Below are 23,941 nucleotides of genomic sequence, written 5' to 3' on the forward strand. Positions count from 1 at the left end.
TCCTTTTATTCTTTTTTCTTTATTCTGCTCCTCAGCTATCATTTCCACCATTCTATCTTCCAGCTTACTTATTTGTTCTTCTGCTTCAGTTATTCTGCTATTGATTCCTTTTAGTGTATTCTTCATTTCAGTTATTGTGTTGTTCATCTCTGTTAGTTCCTTAATTCTTCTAGGTCCTTGTTAACCATTTCTTGTATTTTTTTGATCCGTGCCTCCATTCTATTTCCAAGATTTTGGATCATCTTTACTACCAGTACTCTGTATTCTCTTTCAGGTAGGTTGCTTATTTCCTCTTCATTTATTTGGTCTTGTAGGTTTTTACTTTGCTCCTTCGTCTGTACCATATTTTTTTGTCATCTCATTTTTTTTGATCATTGGGGCTGTGTTCCTGTTTTGCTGGTTGTTTGGCCTGAGGTGTCCAGCACTGGAGTTTGCAGACTGCTGGGTGGAACCTGGTCTTGGTGCTGAGATGAAGCCCTCCAGGAGAGCTAACACTTATTAATATTCCCTGGGGTCTGAGGTTCCCTGGTTTGGAGTTGGCACTCCCACAACAGGAGCTCAGGCCTGACCCCAGCCTGGGGACCAAGACTCATCAAGCCATGCAGCATGGCCAAAAAAAAAAAACAAGGCAACAAACAAAAAGGAGCAGAACAATAACAAAGAATAAAAAATAAAATAAAATTAGAAAAATAAAAAATATATTAGAAAAGATAAAGATGTAAGAACAACAACAAAGCAAAGCAGAACCACAACAGCAGAAAAAAAAATAAAGAAAGAAAAAAAAAAGCTGGAAAAGGCCTTGGCGGGGGTGGGGGGGCGGGTCTCAGGCCTGAGACCCTCGGGACCCTCGAGGCTGGAAGAGGATCTGGGGAGTGGCTTAGGCCCAGGATCTGTGTGAGCTGAAAAAGGCCCTGCTAGGGAGGGGCAGGGCTTAGGTTCAGGATGGAAAAGGCCCTGGGGGGCTGGGGCTTAGGCTCAGGGGAGGTAGGGTGTGGGTGGGGTGGGTGGCAGTTGGGCTTGGGGCATGGGGGTGAGGGAAGCTTAGGTTCAGGACCCGCATGGCTGGAGGGGGTCCTGGAGGGCTGAGGATCAGACCCAGTGCCCCAGCAGCCTCACCAGGGCTTGAGCGGCCAGGGGAGACACTTACCACATTCCCCTCTGATCCCCAAATACCCCAAAGGTCTTTCCCCATCCCCGCTGATCCCCTCGCAGTGCATTAGCACCTCCAATCATGAGAATCCCTCCCCTCTCCCAGCAACCCCTCGGGGGTGCTCGTCCCATCCCACCTCCACTTTTCCTCCCTCCCCTTTCCCCCTACATCCTACCTCGTTGTGCAGGGATTCCTCCCGTCTCCTTTGGTGCCTGAGGTCCCTCACCAGCACCCGGTTGGTGCCCTAGTTGAGAGGAGACACAAACTCCACGTCCTCCTACTCTGCCATCTTGACTCTGACTTGTCTAATTACAATTTTATTTTTAAATTATATAATACTTTTAATTTAAGGAACTATCTTTTAAAATCCTTGTTTTTATTTTTTTATTATTATTATTTATTTGCAGTACGCGGGCCTCTCACTGTTGTGGCCTCTCCCATTGCGGAGCACAGGCTCCGGACGCACAGGCTCAGCGGCCATGGCTCACGGTCCCAGCCGCTCCACGGCATGTGGGATCTTCCCGGACCAGGGCACGAACCTGTGTCCCCTGCATCGGCAGGCGGACTCTCAACCACTGCACCACCAGGGAAGCCCTAAAATCCTTGTTTTTAAATTCTCAGTTTAGACAATTTACAAGATAAGGATGGACTATGAAAGTAATATTTTAGTAATCAAATTTAAAAGGTACCTTCTACCTGAAACTCAATTCTTTGATTGAATTATATATGAAGAGAATTGTCATAGGATTCCTGCTGTGCCAAAGCAACCTAGTAATTACAGTACAATAAATGGGTCCTGCTGTACTTTTCGTTAGTAACTTGAAGCCATGAACCTCAGATTGGGACCCAAACTCACGTGCCGGAACTCAAACCCAGCCTAAACCAGGTTGGGATTGCAACCCATGCGGCCAGGCCTCAAACCCGTCCAAAGCCCACGGTCTTTTAACTGAGATCACACGCCTGGTTTTGGGACTTAATGAAGCCCAGGTTGCTGATGTCTCATTTCAGAAAAAAGTCAGTGAGAGACAAGGTGATAGGTAAGAAACGGATTTATTTAGAGAGAAACACTCCACAGACAGAGTGTGGACCATCTCAGAAGAAGGCACCAGGGTATGGGGTTGTCAGTTTTTATAGGAGTGGGTAATTTCATAGGCTAATGAGAGGGAGGAGTATGCTAACTGTTGTGGGGAACAGGTGGGGATTTCCAGAAATTGGGTCACTGCCCACTTTTTGGTTGGCTTTGGAAATGTCATTTAGCTTGCTGATGTGTTACGATGAGGTATACTGAGGCTTAAGGTCTAGTGGAAGTCGACTTGTCCACCATCTTGGACCTATTTGATTCTAATTAGTTTATGTCTTGTCCTCAGGGTATGTCATTCTTTTAAATGTTGTGCCCTGCCCCCTCCCCTCATGTTTCATCTTTTTTTTTTTTTTTAACAATGTTCAGGCTGTAAATCCTGAAATCACACGTACAATATATGTGTGTAGGCCTGAAAAGAGTTAGGCAGGATGTGTGGATCTTACAGCACTTGGAGGATTGCCAGACTGAAGAATTCCTTTTTTTTTTTAATTTTTAATTTAATTAAATTAATTTTTTTATACAGCAGGTTCTTATTAGTCATCAATTTTATACATATCAGTGTATACATGTCAAACCCAATCGCCCAATTCAGCACACCACCATCCCCACTCCCCATGGCTTTCCCCTCTTGGTGTCCATATGTTTCTCCTCTACATCTGTGTCTCAACTTCTGCCCTGCAAACTGGTTCATCTGGACCATTTTTCTAGGATCCACATACATGAGTTAATATACGATATTTGTTTTTCTCTTTCTGACTTACTTCACTCTGTATGACAGTCTCTAGATCAAACCACGTCTCCACAAATGACCCAATTTCATTCCTTTTTATGACTGAGTAATATTCCATTGTATATATGTACCACATCCTCTTTATCCATTCATCTGTCAATGAGCATTTAAGTGGCTTCCATGACCTGGCCATTGTAAATAGTGCTGCAATGAACAATGGGGTGCATGTGTCTTTTTGAATTATGGTTTTCTCTGGGTATATGCCCAGTAGTGGGATTGCTGGACCATATGGTAATCCTATTTTTAGTTTTTTAAGGAACCTCCATACTGTTCTCCATAGTGGCTGTATCAAATTACATTCCCACCAACAGTGCAAGAGGGTTCCGTTTTCTCCACACCCTCTCCAGCATTTGCTGTTTGTAGATTTTTGGATGATGCCCATTCTAACTGGTGTGAGGTGATACCTCACTGTAGTTTTGATTTGCATTTCTCTAATAATTAGTGATGTTGTGCAGCTTTTCATATGCTTCTTGGCCATCTGTATGTCTTCTTTGGAGAAATGTCTATTTAGGTCTTCTGCCCATTTTTGGATTAGGTTGTTTGTTTCTTTAATACTGAGCTGCATGAGCTGTTTATATAGTTTGAAGATTAATCCTTTGTCCGTTGATTCATTTGCAAATATTTTCTCCCATTCTGAGGGTTGTCTTTTCTTCTTGTTTATGGTTTCCTTTGCTGTGCAAAAGCTCTTAAGTTTCATTAGGTCCCATTTGTTTATTTTTGTTTCTATTTCCATTACTCTAGGAGGTGGATCAAAAAGATCTTGCTGTGATTTATGTCAAAGAGTGTTCTTCCTATGTTTTCCTCTAAGAGTTTTATAGTGTCCCGTCTTACATTTAGGTTTCAAATCCATTTTGAGTTTATTTTTGTGTATGGTGTTAGGGAGTGCTCTAATTTCATTCTTTTACATGTAGCTGTCCAGTTTTCCCAGCACCACTTATTGAAGAGACTGTCTTTTCTCCATTGTATATCCTTGCCTCCTTTGTCATAGATTAGCTGACCATAGGTGCGTGGGTTTATCTCTGGGCTTTCTATCTTGTTCCATTGATCTATGTTTCTGTTTTTGTGCCAATACCATATTGTCTTGATTACTGTAGCTTTGTAGTATAGTCTGAAGTCAGGGAGTCTGATTCCTCCAGTTCCGTTTTTTTTCCCTCAAGACTGCTTTGGCTATTTGGGGTCTTTTGTGTTTCCATACAAATTTTAAGATTTTTTGTTCTAGTTCTGTAAAAAATGCCATTGGTAATTTGATAGGGATTGCACTGAATCTGTAGATGGCTTTGGGTAGTATAGTCACTTTCACAATACTGATTCTTCCAATCCAAGAACATGGTATATCTCTCCTTCTGTTGGTATCATCTTTAATTTCTTTCAACAGTGTCTTATAGTTTTCTGCATACAGGTCTTTTGTCTCCCTAGGTAGGTTTCTTCCTAGGTATTTTATTCTTTTTGTTGCAGTGGTAAATGGGAGTGTTTCCTTAATTTCTCTTTCAGATTTTTCGTCATTAGTGTATAGGAATGCCAGAGATTTCTGTGCATTAATTTTGTATCCTGCAACTTTACCAAATTCATTGATTAGCTCTAGTAGTTTTCTGGTTGCATCTTTAGGATTCTCTATGTATAGTATCATGTCATCTGCAAACAGTGACAGTTTTACTTCTTCTTTTCCAATTTTTATTCCTTTTATTTCTTTTTCTTCTCTGATGCCGTGGCTAGGACTTCCAAAACTATGTTGAATAATAGTGGTGAGAGTGGATATCCTTGTCTTTTTTTTTTTTTTTTTTTTTTGCGCGGGCCTCTTACTGTTGTGGCCTCTCCCATTGCGGAGCACAGGCTCCGGACGCACAGGCTTAGCAACCATGGCTCACGGGCCCAGCCGCTCTGCAGCATGTGAGATCTTCCCGGACTGGGGCACGAACCCACATCCCCTGCATCAGCAGGCGGACTCTCAATGACTGCACTACCAGGGAAGCCCGATGTCCTTGTCTTGTTCCTGATCTTAGAGGAAATGGTTTCAGTTTTTCACCATTGAGAATGATGTTTGCTGTGGGTTTGTCATATATGGCGTTTATTACGTTGAGCTAGGTTCCCTCTATGTCCACTTTCTGGAGAGTTTTTATGATAAATTTGTGTTGAATTTTGTCAAAAGCTTTTTCTGCATCTACTGAGATGATCATATGGTTTTTATTCTTCAATATGTTAATATGGCATATCACATTGATTGATTTGCGTATATTGAAGAATCCTTGCATCCCTGGGATAAATCCCACTTGATCATGGTGTATGATCCTTTTAATGTGTTGTTGGATTCTGTTTGCTAGTATTTTGTTGAGGATTTTTGCATCTATATTCATCAGTGATATTGGTCTGTATTTTTCTTTTCTTTTTTTTTTTTTAACTTTTTTATTGGAGTATAATTGCTTTACAATGGTGTGTTAGTTTCTGCTTTATAACAAAGTGAATCAGTTATACATATACATATATCCCAGTATCTCTTCTTTCTTGCATCTCCCTCCCTCCCACCCTCCCTATCCCACCCTTCTAGCTGGTCACAAAGCACCGAGCTGATCTCCATGTGTTATGCGACTGCTTCCCACTAGCTATCTATTTTACATTTGGCAGTGTATATATGTCCATATTTACAGTACCACTCCCACACTTTGTCCCAGCTTACCCTTCTCCCTCCATGTGTCCTCAAGTTCATTCTCTAGTAGGTCTGCGTCTTTATTCCCATCTTGTCCCTAGGTTCTTCATGACCATTTTTTTTTTTTTTTTTAGATTCCATATATATGTGTTAGGGTGTGGTATTTGTTTTTCTCTTTCTGACTTATTTCGCTCTGTTTGACACACTCTAGGTCCATCCACCTCACAAAAAATAACTCAATTTCGTTTCTTTTTATGGCTGAGTAATATTCCATTGTATATATATGTGCCACATCTTTTTTATCCATTCATCTGTCGATGGACACTTAGGTTGCTTTCTTGTCCTGGCTATTGTAGATAGAGCTGCAATGAACATTGTGGTACGTGACTCTTTTTGAATTATGGTTTTCTCAGGGTATATGCCCTGTAGTGGGATTGCTGAGTTGTATGGTAGTTCTATTTTTAGTTTTTTAAGGAATCTCCATACTGTTCTCCATAGTGGTTTTATCAATTTATGTTCCCACCAACAGTGTATGAGGGTTCCCATTTCTCCACACCCTCTCCAGCATTTATTGTTTCTAGATTTTTTTATGATGGCCATTCTGACCGGTGTGAGATGATATCACATTGTAGTTTTGAGTTGCATTTCTCTAATGATTAATGATGTTGAGCATTCTTTTGTGTGTTTGTTGGCAATCTGTTGTAATTTTCTTTTTTTGTAGTATCTTTGTCTGGTTTTGGTGTCAGGGTGATGGTGGCCTCATAGAATGAGTTTAGGAGTGTTCCTTCCCCTGAAATTTTCTGGAAGAGTCTGAGAAGGATGGGTGTTAACTCTTCTCTAAATGTTTGATAGAATTCACCTTGAAGCCATCTGGTCCTGGACTTTTGTTTGTTGGAAGATTTTTAATCACCGTTTCAATTTCATTACTTGTGATTGGTCTGTTCATATTTTCTATTTCTTCTTGGTTCAGTCTTGGAAGGTTATACCTTTCTAAGAATTTGTCCATTTCTTCCAGGTTGTCCATTTTTTTGGCATAGAGTTGCTTGTAGTAGTCTCTTAAGATGCTTTGTATTTCTGTGGTGTCAGTTGTAACTTCTCCTTTTTCATTTCTAATTTTATCGATTTGAGCCCTCTCCCTCTTTTTCTTGATGAGTCTGGCTAATGGTTTATCAATTTTGTTTATCTTCTCAAAGTATCAGCTTTTAGTTTTATTGATCTTTGGTATTGTTTTCTTTGTTTCTATTTCACTTATTTCTGCTCTGATCTTTATGATTTCTTTCCTTCTTCTAACTTTGGGTTTTGTTTGTTCTTCTTTCTCTAGTTCCTTTAGGTGTAAGGTTAAATTGTTTATTTGAGATTTTTCTTGTTTCTTGAGGTAGGCTTGTATAGCTATAAAGTGCCCTCTTAGAACTTCTTTTGCTGCATCCCATAGGTTTTGGATCGCTGTGTTTTCATTGTCATTTGTCTCTAGTTATTTTTTGATTTCCCCTTTGATTTCTTCAGTGATCTCTTGTTTATTTAGTAACGTATTGTTTAGCCTCCATGTGTTTGTATTTTTTACGTTTTTTTCCCTGTAATTCATTTCTAATCTCGTAGCGTTGTGGTTAGAAAAGATGCTTGATATGATTTCAATTTTCTTAAATTTACTGAGGCTTGATTTGTGACCCAAGATGTGATCTATCCTGGATAATGTTCCCTGTGCACTTGAGAAGAAAGTGTAATCTGCTGTTTTTGGATGGAATGTCCTATAAATATCAATTAAATCTATCTGGTCCATTGTGTCATTTAAAGCTTCTGTTTCCTTATTTATTTTCATTTTGGATGATCTGTCCATTGGTGTAAGTGAGGTGTTAAAGTCCCCCGCTATTACTGTGTTACTGTCGGTTTCCTCCTTTATAGCTGTTAGCAGTTGTCTTATGTATTGAGGTGCTCCTATGTTGGGTGAATATATATTTATAATTGTTATGTCTTCTTCTTGGATTGATCCCTTGATCATTATGTAGTGTCCTTCCTTGTCTCTTGTAACATTCTATTTTTTTTTTTTTTTTTTTTTTTTTGCAGTTCGTGGGCCTCTCACTGTTGTGGCCTCTCCCATTGCGGAGCACAGGCTCCGGACGCACAGGATCAGCGGCCATGGCTCACGGGCCTAGCCACTCCATGGCATGTGGGATCTTCCCAGACCGGGGCACGAACCAATGTCCCCTGCATCAGCAGGTGGACTCTCAACCACTTCACTACCAGGGAAGCCCAACATTCTTTATTTTAAAGTCTATTTTATCTGATATGAGTATTGCTACTCCAGTTTTCTTATGATTTCCATTTGCATGGAATATCTTTTTCCATCCCCTCACTTTCAGTCTGTATGTGTCCCTAGGTCTGAAGTGGGTCTCTTGTAGACAACATATATATGGGTCTTGTTTTTGTATCCATTCAGCAAGCCTGCAACTTTTGGTTGGAGCATTTAATCCATTCATGTTTAAGGTAATTATCGATATGTATGTTCCTATGACCATTTTCTTAATTGTTTTGGGTTTGTTTTTGTAGGTCCTTTTCTTCTCTTGTGTTTCCCACTTAGAGAAGTTCCTTTAGCATTTGTTGCAGAGCTGCTTTGGTGGTGCAGAATTCTCTTAGCTTTTGCTTGTCTGTAAAGCTTTTGATTTCTCCATCAAATCTGAATGAGATCCTTGCCAGGTAGGGTAATCTTGGTTGTAGGTTCTTCCCTTTCATCACTTTAAGTATATCATGCCACTCCCTTCTGGCTTGTAGAATTTCTGCTGAAAAATCAGCTGTTAACCTTATGGGAGTTCCCTTGTATGTTATTTGTCATGGTTATGTGATTTATTTTTTTAAATTCTAACATCTGTTATACACAGCTTAGATATATTGACTTTCTGATTATTCTTCTTATTCTTTATCTTATTCTTTATTCCTTTACTGATGTATTTTCTTCCAAAAAACTACATTTTCTTCCAGTTTTTGTCTGATAGTGAAAAATAAAATTTTCATTTGCAGTATACTGAGAAAAAATGTTTACCTTGGATCTTCACTTGGCTTCTGTGAAAGAAACTTCATAAAATAATATGGGCAATTCCCATTACTAATCCTAACCATGTACAACAGAGGTCTGTACAGTAACATAGCAAAAATAAGTTACTGTACTTTTACTTACTCATTGCCTGTTTTAGACTAAGGAGCAGTGAGAGACATTTATGAATAATGATACCTCAGATCACTTTTATTAAACGTCCTCTAATATTTGGATATTTGGTATCTAGCTTGTGTTATCTTTTGTACAATCTTGTCTTCTTTCTTTGCACTTTAGTGTAACAACTTTGTGATTTCCTATCTTCTTCTTCAGACACTCAGGTCCGTCAGAATTTCCTGTGATTGTGACAGTAGAGAGTCCTTCCTCCTCAGAAATCAAAGCGGTCAATGATTCCTCAGAAAGTGTTCAGGAAGAGCCAGAGAAAATCAGTTTGAAACAAGAAGCACTGCCGGTACAAAGTTATCACTTTAAAGCTATAGAGAAGATTATTTTTCAAACGGAAGCCTGATTGCAACACAGCACAGCTTGTGTGAGGGTTCTGTTTTCTCCTCCCATCTGCATTGTATCCCCTTGAATGGTTCCCTAAAGCTTAGACCAAGGTGAATGGTGGACATTTGAACTCTAAGAAATAAAAATCAAAACATGTCGGTAATAATATATTTTCCTTTCCTTAGAACCTTAGTATATTAGATTTAGGGAGAACCTTAGTGATCATAAGGTAAAGAAATTGAGTTCTGAATGAATATTGAGTTCTGAATGAATAGTCAGCTGATTCAGTGCTCTTGTTTTACAGATGAGAAAATTGACAGTTCTAGTTGAACTCTCTTTTTATAAGAGGAAAAAAGGGCCTCATTTTAAAAAAAAGTAAAGTTGAAAAAAGTTTCGATGTTGATATTCTCCTTTCCTAAAATAAAAAATATCAAGAAGCTACATTACATTACCAAATAAACCTGACCTCTAATGTCATTCCATACTTTTGTTTGTATGGACAGAAAAGAAAAATTGATTTTCATAAGAAATTTTTGCACCTCAAAAATAATATATTTATTTTATTTCAACTTTAAAGCAGAGCTGAATATTTCTAGTAAATAAAGGAACACCATTTGGGAGGGACCTTGTCTTTGTGCTACAAAGTTCATGTTTAATTTTTAAAAATTATTTAACATGATTTTATTTTCGTATGAAACATGAAACGTGACAGGTTTCAGAACTAATTATCCCATTATTGTAGGACTATGGGAATTACTCTTTGATGTTCAAAAGAGAAAGTTAGATTTTTATTTTTTTAATTAAAATTAATGATAATATAGAGAAATTTTAAGAAAAAACTTAGAAAATTATGAAATGTTAGAGTAGGAGAAATCTATAGTTCATGTAGAGTTACCCCCTTTCATTTTATAAATGAGCACCTACAATTTGTAGCACATAAGTGGTTTATTAGTAAATGGCAGAGTACAACAAGACCCTAGAGCATCTAACCTGCATTCCTTGTCATTTTAGATGCGTTGTATTCATTTCCTTCACGAGTAGACCAGGAGATTGTATTTCTAAAAACAATGATATACACTGGGGAAGACTAAGAAGTTTAAACACTGGGACCACAGAATAGCAGATTCAGAATGCACTGAGAACCCTTGCAGCTCTTCTCTGTTTTGACAATACACTACAATGATGGTATCAAAGTGTTTAAGTATATAAGCCCACAACAATCAAGAGATTTCAACATAGTTTTGAAAGATGGAGACAAGTGGAAGAGAGTGAAACTGAAGCAGTAGAACAGAGGAAAAGCATCACCTAGAATTATGCACAGGGACCACCTGCAACTGAGGAGGATTCTGATCCCACCTGCAGAAGTATCCCCATGCTCAGATGTGCATGTAGGAGAGAGGGTGGAGTTAGTTAAAAGTGTGACTGAAATAGGGGAGCTCATTGAAGGGTTGTGTTTAGAGGAGTGGACTCCCAGCCCCGCCCTCACTCTGCTGAAATGAGATGATTTCTTTTTTTTTTTTTTTTTTTTCCCGGTACGCGGGCCTCTCACTGTTGTGGCCTCTCCTGTTGCGGGGCACAGGCTCCGGACGCGCAGGCTCAGCGGCCATGGCTCACGGGCCCAGCCGCTCCGCGGCATGTGGGATCTTCCCGGACCGGGGCACAAACCCGTGTCCCCTGCATCGGCAGGCGGACTCTCAACCACTGTCCCACCAGGGAAGCCCGAGATGATTTCATTTTGAAAACAGTGAAACTGGCGAGAACTAGGGCAGCTAGTATGAGTTTTTACACCCTAGAAAATTGTGTTTGGGGGGATCCTATTACAGTTACTCCCTGCTTCTTCCTGCATAAGAAGCCAATCAATCGTTGACTTCAGGGAGCTTTCTGTGCTCATTCTTAAATAGGAAATAACTGTCATTTGCCTGATAGTTGAGTAAAGCTTACAACATGAGAGAGGGGAAAAAGAGTGAAAACATATCCTGGTAGGACCGGGGACAATTTTGGGAACAAAATAATTTAAGAAAATACCTTAATTAGTATCCTGAGAGAGGTTTAAAAAGAGCTAGCAACTATAAAGTAAGACTAGGGTGTTAATTAAAAAGAGAATGGTCAGAAACAAGAGAGGTCTCTTGGAAATGAAAATATGGTTGCTGAAATAAATTCAGTAGGAATATTAAAAATTTCTCAGTATATAAAAAAGAAAGACACAATGGAAAATATGATAGAAATATGTTAGAGAGGCTGCATCTGGGAGATCCAACATGTTACTATTAGAAACTCCAGACCCAGAAAAAAAAAAATGGAGGGAAGCTGTCAAAAGGGCAAGAAAATTCCCCACAGCTGAAAGTGGACATCAGGCCTCAGATTTAAAATAGTTACTCAAGTTTTGAGCAAGGTGAACAAGAATAGACATACCTAGGCACCCTTCATTGTGAAACTTTAAAATACTGAAAAAATAAATTAAAATCGAATAAAATACTGAGAGGATACATCCATTCCAGAGAGAAAAATACTGGTCACCTAAAAAAAGAGTTAAAATCTGACTTTATCATAGTTGTCATCAGCACCATGAATCCTGGAAGGCGTTAGAAAGATACCTCCAACGTTTTTCCAGCACATAATTTTCACCCTAGGGTTTTGTATCCAGCGAAACTATCAGTCATAAGCGGAGGCTGAATAAGATATTTTGTACAGAAAGAAATTTGAAAAATTTACCTCCTGTGCTACATCTTAAGCTATTTATAGAAATAATCGAGCAAAATGAGGCAATAAACCAAGAAGGAAGGTAATAGGGGACTCAGTGCAGAGAGCAGCTAGTCTATATTGGAGAGGCTTCTATTGACTGTGTGATTGAGAGCTTAAAAACACCTTGAGGCATATTGTACTTACTAGGTACTAGGCACAGTTGGAAGGGAGGAGGGAGAGGAAGAGGAGAAGGAACTTGAACTCCAGAGGAGAAAAGGCTATACTGACATAAACATGAAGCAAACTAAACTATGGTTGATTTTTAACCTACTATTGATGAGGAAGAGGAGAATCCACTTGAACTTGACTCTATAGATGTCCCCCTTTTCAGTGACACACAGGGGTAATGACCACCTATCTAATTTGTTGTCCAAACCAGAACTTGTCCAAACTCCTTACACTTCAATAGTATAAGGAGGCGCTCTAATGCTGTAACATCAGGACAACATGTATAAACTGGAACAGCCCAAGGAGGCTTAGGGTATGTGGTCACCCTGCACAAGGGCAGTGACACTGACACAGTATGGAACGAGGTGTAGTTTATACACAGAGACACAGTACATCTGCAGTGGGCAATATTAATTTAATTGTAATAATGGCAATACTGTCTTGGTTTGCAGCTTTTATTGTCAACTTGCATGTAATAGCAAATAACTAACATAAACTATACTTAGTATGTATTTGCATTAACTTGGTATGTACTGAAATGCATTGTGTACCAGTATGTACTAAGTATATATTAGGCTCTAAGTGTTTTTGCATATATTAACTCATTTAACCCTCTGAATAGCCTTATGAGGTTGGTGCTAATATCATTCCCACTTTTGAGAAAAGGAAGCTAAGACAGAGAAGGAACTTGCCCAGGCTGTACGTAATTTAGGGTTGGATTGAGGCTTTGAGTTTAGGCTCTCTGCCTGTTCTCTTAAACCTTACTCCCTACTGACTCTCAAATAACAGAAGACTTAACTGCACATAGAACAGAATATAAATTTCAGCTTTGACAACGTAAAAGCTAGGTTTGGAAGGTAGACAAGAGGTAGAAAAAAGGCAAAATGGTATGAATGTCCTCATTTTACAAAGCATGACATTGAGAGAGTTTATAGTTGATCAACAATTTAAGTTTTTAAGTATATCACTACAAGTCAAAGAGATCATGAGCAGTGGAATAACTAATGATGACATAACTTTACTGAGTAGTGTGGACATAGGAAAGAGTGTAAAGGAACTAAACCCTTACTTAGTAAATTAGAAAGTGAACAGATAATGCCTCAAATTTAGTCAGAAAATAGTCCTATAAGAGTATCACCTGGAAATGGAGAAGAATTCAAACTAACAATAGTTGGACCTCCCTGGTGGTGCAGTGGTTAAGAATCTGCCTGCCAAGGCAGGGGACACGGGTTCGAGCCCTGGTCCGGGATGATCCCACATGCCGTGGAGCAACGAAGCCCATGCGCCACAACTACGGAGCCTGTGCTCTAGAGCCTGCGAGCCACAACTACTGAGCCCACGTGCCACAACTACTGAAGCCCGTGTGCCTAGATCCTGTGCTCCACGACATGAGAAGCCACTGCAATGAAGAGTAACCCCCACTCGCTGCAACTAGAGAAAGCCTGCACACAGCAATGAAGACCCAAAACGGCCAAAAATAAATAAGAATAATAAAATAAGAATAAAAAATACCAATAGTTGACGTAAACCTCATAAAAAAGGAAATCCAAACAGCCAGTAAACACAGAAAAGTGTACAACTTCATTATGTAATAAGAGAAAAGTGAGTCCAAACCAACGAAACTACATGCCAATCAGATTGACAAATACCTAAAGTCTGGTAGTATCAGGTATTGTAGACCTGGAGTACTATGGGAATCTTCTACCCTGCTTATACTGGAGTATAAATCGACACAACTACTTTGGAAAGCATTTAGCACTCTCCATCAACTGAAGGTACATAAATAGCCTGTGACCCAGCAGCCCTCACCCCCGCCCTGTGTAAATGCACCAGAATAACCGGTACAGCAGGATTCCTGTCCATGATTTGCATTAGCACAAACCGAAAACAAACCAGATGTCCATCAAGAGTCAAAAATTAAATAAATTATGTGTATTCGTACAGTGGGAAAACTATCAAGCAATAAAATTGAATGAACTAGAGCAACAGGCAGCAATGTGGATGAATTTTTTAAACAAATGTTGAGTGAAAGAAATAAGATAGAAAAGACTTCATAAACTATGATTCTCTACATAAAGTTAGATGTTGACAAAACTGAACTCTTTTGTTAGGGATGCATGCAGGTTAAAGGAAATGATTGTGGAGAAATGAGGATGGTGTTTAACCGGGAAGAGGGAAGGAGATTGTGATGAGAAAAGGATATGGGGGGTTTTTGAGATGCTGACAAGTATCAATACTTTCAGATTCGAGTATTGGTTAAGTAAGTATTCTCTTTTTAGTTGTTACATTGACAGTTTTGTTCTATGCACTTCTCAGTACGCATATTGTATTTTACAATTAAAAACCTGAGTAGGGCTTACCTGGTGGTGCAGTGGTTGAGAGTCCGCCTGCCAATGCAGGGGACACGGGTTCGTGCCCCGGTCCGGGAGGATCCCACATGCCGCGGAGCGGCTGGGCCCGTGGGCCATGGCCGCTGAGCCTGCGTCCGGAGCCTGTGCTTCGCAACGGGAGAGGCCGCAACAGTGAGAGGCCCCGCATACCGCAAAAAAAAAAAACAAAAAAAAACTAAGTAAAGAATCGGTTGCTTCTTGAGTGCTGGATGTGGGAGTGGGATGGGACTATTTCATTTTAAGCCCTTCACTACTGCTTGCGTTCACATGTTCATTCATTCAGCATTAATTGAACATATGCTGTGCACCAAGCACTCTTCTAATTTTATATGTGTTTTAACTCACGTAATCCTCACAAGAGCTCTGTGATATGGAAGCTTATCTCCATTTTATAGATGAGGAAGTTGAGGCCTAGAGTTATAGAACTTGTCCAAGGTTATATAGCTAATGGGTAGTGCCAGACTCATTTACCTCAGAGAATCTGAATTTTTACAATATAATCTAAAAGAGAAATTTAATTACTAATTATAAGCAAAAAATTGCACATTAAAGAAGATGACAAGTTTTCATCTATCCAGTTAGAGAAAAACACACAGTCTGTCTTTCACACACATACTTCTTGTATTGGCAGGGATTTTCCTTATTAAGCAATTATTTATTGACCGTCTACGTTGTGCTAGGCACAGGTGCTGGGGATAAACACTTAATAAAATACACCGCCTATCTTCAAATAACTTGCACTCTAAATGAGGAAGTAAGCCAACAGTTATAGTAGAGGTTATATATCAAGTGATACATCGCTGATGGCAGTATAAAATCTCAGAAATCTTTTGGAAAGAAGTTTGGAGATAGGTACCTCAGAGCCTTAAAAATGTTCATTTGCTTTGACCTCAAACTCATTTTTATAGATTTATTGTAAGAACGTTATTCTCAATATGGAAAAAAACCTTCATGCATAAAAACGGTTATTTTGTCTTATAATATTGAAAAGTTGGAAAGAATTTAAATGCGTAACATGGTTAACCAGTAAACCCACTCAGTGGAATATTTTGTAGCCCACACACACACAAAAAATCAAGGTTATGAATCCCTTGATTATGACAAATAATTGATTTCAATGTTAAATGGAGAAAAGGTGAACATAAAATTTGATATCCAATATAATGGGAGCTTTGTCCCAGAAAAATCACCCTAGCCAGTGTACAGAGGGAGGAAGGAGAGCAGATGACAGGAAGGAAAATTATTCCAAAGCCTTATCATTAGTCTTACTTAAGTAATAGAATATCAAGCAATTTTACTTTCTAACTTTTTTGGTGCCATATTTCCATGTAAGGGACATGAATTATTAATACTTTGTAGGAAGAGGGTACACTTTCTCACAAAAATTTAACACTGTGTTCTAATTCCCTCCATTAGAGGGAGAAACTATTTCATGTAACTGCACTTTGATGTGCTATTTAGAACCAGTCAGGAATTTTAGTCTACTTTCCTCTGACTGTGGTGAGGGCTTTTTGTTTGTTTGCTTATTTGTTTAGAATTTCTTTGAAATCTGTTTTAGAAGATTGATTAAATCATTATATTAAAAGTAGAGGAATTTTGCAATTTTTTTCCCCTTTTCCCCATTGAAAACTTGACTGGCTTTAGTAATGAAACATTAAAGAATTTGAAGTTCTTAGACTCTCAATTTTTTAAACATGTTCTGAATATAAAAATATATGTTCATTGAGCAAATGTTTGAAAACAATGAACAACTTCTTGAAGGAAATAAAAGCCACCTCTGCATGTACACACACCTAATCTGCTCTTTTGTCTTAAAAAAGTATCAAAAATATTTTGCCATGTCACTAAATACTCTTCTACATCAAAGAATTTGATTAAGCTTATGCATCATCTCCCAGGAAAAATGCACAGATATATTTTGAATGTAGAACTCCTGAAGCCCATTCATTAACTCTGGTTGAGACCTGTTGTCATTCTTTTCTTAGTGGCTTCATAGCGCATTCCTTCATACGGTGAGCTATTTTTGTTTAAACAATCCCAATTTGGAGGCTCTTAGCTTTCTTCTAGGGTTTGGTTATAAACAATCTTATGACATCATGTTGGTAGATAAATCCTTGCCCACATCTTTGATTTCCTTAGGGTAAACCCCTGATGTAGAATTGTTGTTAAGTACCAAAAGCTACTCTCCAGAAAGTGATACCAGCTCCTATCCCAATGATGGCATATAACAGAGTTCCTCATTCTTTAAGTGATTGTTCAAAGCAGTTAAAATGTATAAATATACCGTACTGTTTTCATAAGTATAGGTATTCTGATTGTTTATTGCTGCATAAGAAACCACCCCGAAACAGCGGCCTAAAACAATGACAATCATTTATTTTGTTCATGAACCTGGAGGTTGAGTAGAATATTAATTCTTTTACTACACTCTTACTGACTGAAAACAATACCTACTTGACTAGCTCACAGTTCTGCAGGTCAGAAGTCCAGGCACAGCGTGACTGGGTTTCCTGCTCAGATACACACTGAAACACGTGGTTCCCTCCTGAGAGTGTTAAAGCACGTGAAATTTAAGTGTAAACATTGAGCCCCAAATGTTGGATGTTCACCATAGTTTGTGTGGGTCACAGAGCTGAAATCAAGATGTCAGTCTGGCTGTGTTAGCATCCAGAGGCTCTGGGAAAGAATGCCTCCAGGCTTCTTTGGCTTGTTGGCATAATTCAGATTCTGCAGTTGCAGGAGAGAGGTCCCCATTTCCTTGCTGGCTGTCAGTCGGGGGGCAGTCTCAGGTCCTAGAGGCCTCTCGCTTGCCTTCCCTGCCACAGCATTGGACTTCTTCAGAGCCAGCAATGGAGAGTCTCCCTCCCTTTTGTACTTCAATTCAGGAAGAGTTCAGGTCCTTTTCATGGGGTGCCTGAGTAGGTCACATCCACCTAGAATAATCTCCCTATCTTAAAAAATCAACTGATTTTGAATCTTAATTCCATCTGCAAAATCCCTTCACTGCAGCACCCAGATTTAGGGTTTGATTGGATAAGTGGAAGGTTTGTGTACTTCAGTAAGTAGGAGTCTTAGGGGCTCTGTTAGAATTCTGCCCATTGCAAGCAGTGTCCCCACTTCAAGGACTGAAGTGCCTTAGTTCCTAAAACTCCTGAGAGAGTTTATCAGTGTTCATTTTATTTTATTGATCTTGGTGAATGGGAAGACTACCACCTCTGTGAACAGGAATGGCACCCAGCTTCCTGAGTCCACAGTGTGGCTCTGCTACTTAGTGGTGTGACCTTGGCTGTGCTGCTCTACTTACTCTACTTCTCTGCCTCTGTTTCCCTCATCTGTAAAATAACATGGAGTTAGTGATTGTTCTTTCCTCGTAAGGTTTTTTGTTTTTTAAATAAATTTATTTTATTTATTTATTTATTTATTTTCAGTAAACGGGCCTCTCACTGTTGTGGCCTCTCCCGTTGCAGAGCACAGGCTCCGGACATGCAGGCTTAGCGGCCATGGCTCACGGGCCCAGCCACTCCGCAGCATGTGGGATCTTCCCGGACCGGGGCACGAACCCGTGTCCCCTGCATCGGCAGGCGGACTCTCAACCACTGCGCCACCAGGGAAGCCCTATTTATTTATTTTTGGCTGCGCTGGGTGTTTGATGCTGCTCACGGGCTTTCTCTAGTTGCGTCGAGCGGGGGCTACTCTTCGTAGTGGTGTGCGGGCTTCTTATTGAAGTGGTTTCTCTTGTTGCAGAGCACAGGCTCTAGGCGCGCAGGCTTCAGTAGTTGTGGCACGTGGGCTCAGTGGTTGTGACACAGGGGCTCTAGAGCGTAGGTTCAGTAGTCGTGGCACACGGGCTTAGTTGCTCCGGGCACGTGGGATCTTCCCGGACCAGGGCTCGAACCCGTGTTCCCTGCACTGGCAGGCAGATTCTTAACCACTGCGACACCAGGGAAGCCCCCTCTTAGGGTTTTGATGATTAGACTATTTAATGCCCAGGGAACTCCAAGAACAGAGCTCGACTGTAAATTGCTTTAAAAGTGATTACTTTAAAAAAAAATGCTTTTGAATCTGCAATTATGCAATTCAGGTATGTTAAGCATGTTCATTAATAGGACTTCCTACTATAAAGAGACCCACAAATAAAAATAGAATTTTTCTTTCTTGGCCTTAACTATTTATTTCTGACTTGCTATGTTATACGCATATGCCTTTTATGGTAGGTTGCCACAAATTTATGTTGGAAAAAGTGGAATTTAAATAAATCTTTACTATGCTAATTTGATAGATTTTGGTAATTCATTTCACTAGCATGGTATGATATTACCAGTAGCAGACTAAAATCTGAGTTCACTTCTGGCTCTGCCCCTAAATCCTGATAAGACCTATAGCTGGAAAGGCTTTTAGATATTATACTATGAATTAGTTATAATATTTACTCTGTTTAGGAAAAACTGGAGGAGTGCCTAAAGCAGTTAAAGGAGGAAAGAGTAATAAGACTTAAGGCTGATAAATGAGTCAATGAGGCAAACAATTTCTTATACTTTTGAGAGTGTTTTGGTTTTATTTTGATTTGATTTTAAGCCATATACACATAGTTTGTAAACTTTAAAACTGTAATATGTTGCAAATTGGTTGTGTCATATGGACTTTTGCATTTACTGGTATTTAGTGATCATATGATCTATATTCCAGAAAGCATGTTTTTAAAAATGTGAAAATCTCGTTTTGTGTGTGTGTGTGTGTGTGTGCTTTCATATGACATTAGCTTATTTTCTGTTCATGATTCTTTGATTAAAGAAAGCACTTTTTGTGCATATACTGTATATACAGTAGCATAAAAGGCATGATGAGACTCTCCTGGCAATGAATTAGGAAAGTGAATCATTTAAATAAATTTAAGATATTGGAAAACTTGTAAAAATGCAATGAAAGATAAAACTATATACTATAAGAATTACATTAGGTAATGTGCATGAAAGCAGGGCATAATCTAAAAAGTTCTATATAAATATACTTTATCATAGGTTGAGCGTAGGGAGGAATTTTCCAAAGTGCATCCATTGGATTGGCGGACACTCATTCAATAAATGTTGAGCACCTGCTTATATAAGGCAAAAGGGGCATCATGAACATAACAGCTTTTCTGAGAAATACTAGAGTTGAGCTTATAGGGGGTTTTAAGTGCATAGGTGATGAGTGGAAGGGGAAGAGTGCACGCGAGTGAATATTTTCAAGAATCCTAAAAAAATATTGGTGATCGTACATTTAATAAATTGGGTTGGGTATGATTTAGGACTTTTAAACGTAAGCATTAGATATTTTGCTCACTAAAGTTAATTCTTAACATTCAGCAGAGTTGTAATATGTTTTGTTCAAATCAGATTCTATAATTCACTTTCTAATTTAAGGGAAACTTAAAGCAGGTAATTTTCTGATGTGGAATGAGGCTCCATTATGAATTTAACCAGTTAGAAATGTGATCTTTTGTGAAAGATCATTAATAAAACGATAACTTTTATTTATATACCACCTAAGTGTTATATAGGAAACTTTGTTGGGTGCCTGGGGATTTTGGTTATTATGTGATATGGTCTCTGTCTTTCCTGGTGGAGAGTTAGGTTAATTACAGATTAATTACATTTTGAGTGTTTTAGTTTTGTTCCTTGAAACTAGACAAGACTACTTTTGATGACAATGAGAAAAAATCATGTCAGACATTTTCAGTCTTCTTTTATAGCTGGAACATGAAAATGCCCAGTTAAGAAATATAAATTTCTCTTTGTCTGAAGCCCTTCATGCCCACTCATTGACAAGCATGATCCTGGATGATGAAGGTGTTTTGGGCAGCATTGAGAATTCTTTTCAGAAGTTGCATGCTTTCTTAGATATCCTTAAAGATGCTGGGTTAGTTCATTCTCTTCATGGCATTCTTCTCTTTGTGACTATAATGGTAGTTTGCTGAGGAACTGGAGCAATTTTCATCACTTATGTAGCCATATTTAGCCAAATTTAGTGTAATTATAGGTAATATAGTTGACATTTTAAAATGAGGAATTAAATTTTTTAAGAAATGCAAATAGGGGAGCCTGCTTTGGTAGAGTGGGGAGCCCATTATAAAAGAGTAACCTGTAGACAGAGTAATTAGTGGGTATAGTTTTTTGTAAAGACTAAATTGAAGGCAGTTTTCATTGAAAATATTCGGTAATGGATAAGAATTTTCCTATCTTTCATTTATTTTGCTTGTTTGATAAGTTTGAATTAAAGTTATTTTTGTCTTAAACATAAAAATTATTATTAATCTGCAGAGAAGATATAGGTCAGTGGTTCTCAACCAGGAGCACTTTTGCTGAAAGAGGGAAGTGGAGATTGATAGTTGATGGAGTGGTGTTTTGTCAGTGAATGAATTTGTGTTGGTAAGGAAGGAACAAACACATTCTTGGAAACTGGAGGAAAGGTGGTAAAGAAGTGTGGGAATGAAGGTGTGACAGGCAGTGGACGGGGTGCATGGTACATGTTGAAGCTGCTAGTGAGGCAGTGGGATGTCTCCTAGAGGATGAATCTGGAAAGGGCTGAGAATTTGGGGGAGAGAGAGGCTTGTAGTCTGGAGTAGGATGTTGGCTTTTAAGATTTTAGAAGTATTTCATGATGGTAGGTCTGGGGAAATCTAAACTGCTCTTATGTGATTATAATAACCTTTGTCTTTTCTCCTTTCCTCCTTTGGTCCAGGCTTGGGCAGCTGGCCACAATGGCTGGTATAGATCAGTCAGATTTTCATTTACTAGGTCGTCCCCAGATGAATTCTACTGTTAGTAGTCCACCTAAAGAAGAAAAGAAGGCACTTGAAGAAGAAAAATCAGAATCAAACAGAGTGCCCCAGTACAAACGCAAAATCTCCAAGTAAGTGGACAGGACAGCACTTAATAATTCTAAGAGTGATTAGCAAAAAGGAAATGACCAAGTCAGAGAGAAAATAATAATGGTCAGTCTCTAATAGTTCACATGCTCGGGAGCTAGAAGACTCTGGAATCCTCTCCAAATCTGAGATCAGTAAATGTGGGCCCATTTCATGATACTGTATTGTTGTACATAAGAAAACTGGAAGTTCTTTAGAAAATTTATGAGTTAAAGCAAACTCTCCTTAATGAAGAAAGAAAACATTACAGAAAATATTCCAAATTTTAAATTGTATAAATGTCTATTCTATTCATATTTTATCTAGGTTTCTATTTGTATGCAGTCAGCATACAATGAAGGAACACTAATGAAGGTACACATACTGATATAATTTTTTTTAAAAGTAATCTTGACATAGCTAATATGTAAGATATTATAGTGACTCACCGGGTCATGGGAATGGGAGGGGAAACCTGTCAGCTTTTCCTCCACCTTACTTGGAGCCCCCTTTGCCCACCTCAGCCAATCTCAGACTGGTCTTGGGAACTGACAGCTTGAGAACACAGTCTGGTCACAAACTATATATTGTTTACATGTGCCTGGAGGATAGAAAAGAAATTAATTTTTCTTACAGAGTAGGGTTTCATTCTTAGTGAGGGAAAGGAAATGGGTAATAACTACCCCAATCACCAAAGTCTGAAAATGTAGCTGACATAGCCTTGGATATAGCTAGGTTAAGTTGAGAATCACTTGGCAAGATATAATTAGAAAAAAAATGTCTCTGAAGTCTTCTGAATAATCAGTTGACTGTGTTAATAATAAGATCACAGAGTAACATTGAAGTTTTGAACTCTACTTTTTAATGGTTGTCTTTGTTCATCACTGAATTTTTGCCTTGTCTTTTGTTTTTCCCTCCAGTTTCAGAAAATTACAGGTGATGCTGGGATTCCTTTGCCTCTTGACTCCTTCCATGTCCCAGTCTCTACTCAGGAGGCCTTAGAAACTTCCAAAGACAACCTGGGGGTCCCAGTCACAGAGCAGCGGCAGGAGTCTTTTGAAGATTTCATTGCTAGAACATGTTCTCCTTCAGCAGACGTCATTTCTGGAACTGGAAGTCAAAGAAAAGAAGAGGAATTATCTAGAAATAGCAGGTCTTCTTCAGAGAAAATGACCAAAGCAGGTGAATATACCAAAACATACTCTGCTAAGAAACAACCTGGGAAGGACCTGCATTCCTGCTCTGACTCACCTGTAAAGCAGAAAAGCAAAGGAATTGGGCAAAATAAGTCTTTGCTTAATGAACCAATTAGAAGTGAGTCTTAGAAAAAACACATTTCTGTTAAGAAAGAGAGTAGAATAGTGACTGTTTCATCAAAGACAACTAAAAGTAAACTCAGTCTACTAGAACATTCTGAAAGTGATACTCTTGGATCTGACTGTGAATTTCAAGAAAGCATCCATACTCCATCATGCCTAACATAGGTCTAAATCTTTTAAAATCTTTTAAAATTATGCTTTTGCCTTCAAATTTTAATAAATTACTTATGTTTTTATTATAGCATATGGTGTTTTAAAATACTTGACTGGAAGACATTAGAGAAAGATTTATCTATACTTTTTTATTATAATGAAAGTTTTGGTGTATTTTTCCTTGTGGCACTTTGCACCATTCATTCAGCTAGTGTTTACTGAGGGTTTCATATGTACTGTACTTTTCTGGGTGCTATTGCTTTCAGCAGTGAACAATGTAAAGCCTTTACTCTCCTGGAACTAACACTCTGTGGTGAGAGAAAACATAAACAACAAAACAGGGTAAGGGGTAAAAAGAGATGGAAATAATAAATGGAATAGTTTTACCATTTGGTTAAATGTCAAACTATTATAAATCATATTGCCAGAAGCCATTGACATATTTTAATTCACAATAACCAGAGAGCATCAAACATTTACCAAGGCACTTAACTTTGTTTATGGATTATAGCAACACTATGAGGTAGGGAACTATTACCATCCCCATTTATAGATGAGGAGTCTGAGGAGACAGTATGTGAGTTGCCCAGAATTACACAGCTGTAAGTAAGTGGGAAGCTGGGATGTGACCAGAACCCATGCTTTTTTTTTTTTTTTTAATGTGTGGACTTTATTATGTTTCATTTGTTTCTGATTTATGTGATTTTTTTAAAGATTTTTTTTGATGTCGACTATTTTTAAAGTTTTATTGAATTTGTTACAGTATTGCTTCTGTTTTATGTTTTGGTTTTTTGGCCACAAGCATGTGGGATCTTAGCTCCCTGACCAGGGATCGAACCCTCACCCCCTCCATTGGAAAGTGAAGTCTTAACCACTGGACCACCAGGGAAGTCTCCCTTATGTGATTATTTTTATGGCAGTTTTTAAAATTTTTATTTTTTATTGACATATAGTAGAATTACAGTGTTGTGTTAATTACTGCTCTACAGGAAAGTGACTCAGTTATACATTTATATACATTCTTTTTCATATTCTTTTCCATTACAGTTTATCACAGGATATTGAATATATTTCCCTGTGCTATAC

The 23,941-nt window shown here is 38.6% G+C and overlaps 1 pseudogene across 1 annotated transcript in view; it reads left to right on the forward strand.

Moving 5' to 3' along the window:
- LOC309825664 (centrosomal protein of 78 kDa-like) overlaps positions 1–22,867 on the forward strand; it is a 30,914-nt pseudogene extending 8,047 nt beyond the window's left edge. Inside the window, exons 2-7 of the transcript in view lie at positions 9,021–9,159; positions 18,937–19,014; positions 20,229–20,395; positions 21,218–21,388; positions 21,711–21,758; positions 22,304–22,867. The product of the transcript in view is annotated as a centrosomal protein of 78 kDa-like (transcript). The remainder of the gene's footprint in view (positions 1–9,020; positions 9,160–18,936; positions 19,015–20,228; positions 20,396–21,217; positions 21,389–21,710; positions 21,759–22,303) is intronic.
- Positions 22,868–23,941: the final 1,074 nt, after the last annotated feature.

This window comes from Grampus griseus, assembly GCF_964374135.1.
Source record: "Grampus griseus genome assembly, chromosome: 8".
NCBI lineage: Eukaryota > Metazoa > Chordata > Mammalia > Artiodactyla > Delphinidae > Grampus > Grampus griseus.